Raw genomic sequence first — 3,215 nt, 5'->3', positions numbered from 1 at the left:
GATGAAAATAGTAACTGATGAAAGCTTTTGCTCTGGAAGTTACTAGAAGAGGCTTAGTGATTGGAAAGCTTTGCCCGTTATTGAGATGTGCAGGGCCAGGGCTTGGACTTGATGATCCTTTTGGGTGCCTTTCAACTCAGGATGTTTCATGATTCTGTCAAAGGGAGTGGTACTGGCAGGGCTTTGAAAGGGGACAAGACTGTGAACTTTTCTTCCATGGCTGTAGATTTGGGACAGTGCTGTGTCTCACAGGCAAGTGTTCAGAGATTTCAAATGATCAGTGACATTCCATTTCTTTGTGTTTCTAGATGAAGCTCCCGCTTCTTGCTGTGTTTGCTCTGGTGTCTGTGGCTCACTGTGAGGATGGTGCCAGGCTCCTGGCCTCCAAATCCCTGTTAAATAGATATGCAGTGGAGGGCAAGGACTTGACTTTGCAGTACAGCATCTACAATGTTGGCTCCAGGTAAGCCCTGTCCAGGCTTCAGTACTGACCATGAGCAAATGTTCTCTGTGTGGCTGCAGGGTTGGCAAGGCAATTTCTGAGCTCCATGATGTGCTATTGCTTTTTGCTCCCTCTAACTCTGAGCTTTCAAGCAATGCCTGAAGGATTGACCCTGAAATTTGCCTGTTCCTTCCTCTTCCCTGCTTTCACCTCATGGCTGCTGAAGCTGTCAGTCCAGCATGATATAGTTCCTGCGGTGTCCTGTGACACTCTGTTCCCCACGCATGCAGCTCTCTTTCTTGGCTTTGTAAGCTGTTTTTCACATTTATTATTTTTAATGAAAATTCCTTTTTGCTATCAGGATTAACTCAGGACCTGTCAAAGATAAAACAGAACTTCCACCATGCTGGTAAAAAGTGTCATTTGCAGAATGAAAAGCTGGCTGAAAAAATGCAGGACACTATTAAAGGGCTTTGAGATTTTGGTTTTTGATATTTTTTTTAAGGCAGAATAATGCATACTGAGCGCAGTACTGCTAACAGAAGAATATATGGTGCTGTAATGTTGAATTGATACAACACTAATGAGATCCTGTAATTTTATATGTGGGATTTGGTTATTATTTAGGCCAGCATGTGTATCCATGGGATGGTATCTGAAGTTAAGCAAACTGCCAAATTGTGTTGTGGAAAAAATGGTGGTTTTCTTGTCCTTATGTTTGTTTCTCTCAGCTTTGCCTTCCTCCCTCTGTAGTCTCCCTGTAAGATACCTCAACTCTCCTCCCTGTCTTCTACTGGTGACATTTTATCTCTGAAAAACCAATTCTTCAATTTGGTCAAGATGGAAGTGTCAGTGCACTTTGCTGCAGAGCCTATGAGCAGATGGCAAAGCTTAAGATTCCTGTCTCACCCCTCTCTTTGTTGTGTTCAGTGCTGCCCTAGACGTGGAGCTGTCGGATGATTCTTTCCCCCCAGAACATTGTGGCATTGTCTCTGGCATGCTCAGCGTCAAGTGGGACAGAATTGCTCCATATCTTTTCATGTTTTGAAATTTCTTCCCACTCTCTTTCTTGCCCCTGAGTATCCTGCAGCTTCATCCTATCTTCATCTACTGTCCCTGAAATTCCTTCCAGAGCCTCCTTCCAGAGGGTGCCAGATCCAAACCCCCCTCTTCTGGATGGTGCAGTGTAAAACCAAAGTTTCTTGCAGACAGGACCAGGTCCCGGGGTAGTTCCTCTGCCTGTGGAGGAGCAGCTGGGTCAGCCTTGGGTGGGTCTGGCTGTCTATGACCACGAGCACTCAGATCTGTTAGCAGCACTGACTTGTTCACCTGGGTCCTGGTTGCTCGTTCACATCTCCTCACTTTTCTTCCTGGGCTGAAATATAACAGTTCCTTTACGTCCAGCTCCCAGAGCGAGCAATATGTCCCACACTGTGGTTCTACGGCCTCTAAAGGCTGGGTACTTCAACTTCACCTCTGCCACCATCACGTACCTGGCACAGGAGGGTGCCCAGGTGGTGGTAAGTGGCTGATTTATGGGATCCCTGCAGACACACCTGACTGTGCTCCCAGAGCTGCATGGTTGCACGGTTGCAGCGATCCATGTCTGTGTTGCTCTCACCCTGGCCAGTTCTGGAGCGAGCAGGAAAGGTGGTAAAGCCTGTCTTTTCCGTGCCTTTTCCAGGTTGGCTTCACCAGTGCTCCTGGGCAGGGAGGAATCCTGGCTTAGCGTGACTTCGACAGGAGGTTCTCCCCTCACTTTGTGAGTACCTTTCAATTGACAGTGGAAAAGTGCATCACGGCAGCTGCAGCCCAGTGTGGTGGCTTCCTGCTTGCACATCGTGTCTGTGGCTTGCCCTGCAGTCACCTGGAGAGCTCCAGAGGGAGCTGGAGTTAGTTCCTGTCAGTTCTCCAGGGAACTGTCACAGAAGCGACTGAGTTTCCATCCCAGCTCCCTCTGTGAAGGAGCTGCACTGTGGCATTTGAGGCAGAAAATCTGAGAGTAGACTCTTAGAATCTCCTAGGCTGGAAGGGACCCACAAGGATTGTGGAGTCCAACTCCTGGCCCTGCAGAGGACAACCCCAGGAATCGCAATCATGTGCCTGTCAGCCCTATCCAAACTCCTTGAGCTCGTGTCAAGCTCGGTGCTGTGACCGCTTTCCTGGGGAGCCTCTTGCCGTGCCTGGGAGAGCATTCTCTGGGAGAAAGAGCCTTTTCTTAATATCCAGCCTTAATGTCGGCTGTTCTGACACAGCTGCGGGCGCTCCCTTGGGTCCTGTCACTGGTCACTGAGGGCAGACATCAGCGCCTGCCCCTCTGCTTCCCCATGTGAGGAAGCTGCAGAGAGTGTGAGGTCTCTCCTGCCTCTCCTCCTCTGACCACATTGCTTTAAGACTCCCCTGGCCTGGATTGTTTTGACTTTTCTCTTAACAATTTCTCCCTCTAGCTGAATTGGGCGGCATTTGGAGTGATGACCCTGCCCTCCATCGGAATCCCTCTGCTGCTCTGGTACTCGAGCAAGAGGAAGTATGACACCCCCAAGAGCAAAAAGAACTGAGCAGAGTCCAAGGCTAGCAGCAGCAATCCAGAGCTCGGGAAAGGACACCGCCGAACCCCCAAGAAGAGCGTCTGGGTCGGGATGGCCTGTCCCCCGTGAGGTGCTGCCTGCATCGTGCTTCAGCCCTCTGGGCAAGGGATTCAGTGGCTGCAGCAGCAGCTGTGAGGTGTCCTCTGTGTTTGAATGGGAAACAAGCAAACAGAAAAAAGAACAAC

The 3,215-nt window shown here is 49.6% G+C and overlaps 1 pseudogene; it reads left to right on the top strand.

Moving 5' to 3' along the window:
• The first annotated feature begins 308 nt into the window (after positions 1-308).
• Positions 309-3,000, top strand: LOC141727485 (translocon-associated protein subunit beta-like; annotated as a pseudogene).
• The last annotated feature ends 215 nt before the right edge of the window (positions 3,001-3,215 follow it).

This window comes from Zonotrichia albicollis, unplaced genomic scaffold, assembly GCF_047830755.1.
Source record: "Zonotrichia albicollis isolate bZonAlb1 unplaced genomic scaffold, bZonAlb1.hap1 Scaffold_125, whole genome shotgun sequence".
In the NCBI taxonomy this organism is placed as follows: Eukaryota; Metazoa; Chordata; class Aves; order Passeriformes; family Passerellidae; genus Zonotrichia; species Zonotrichia albicollis.
This window is presented reverse-complemented; position numbering and strand designations above follow the sequence as displayed.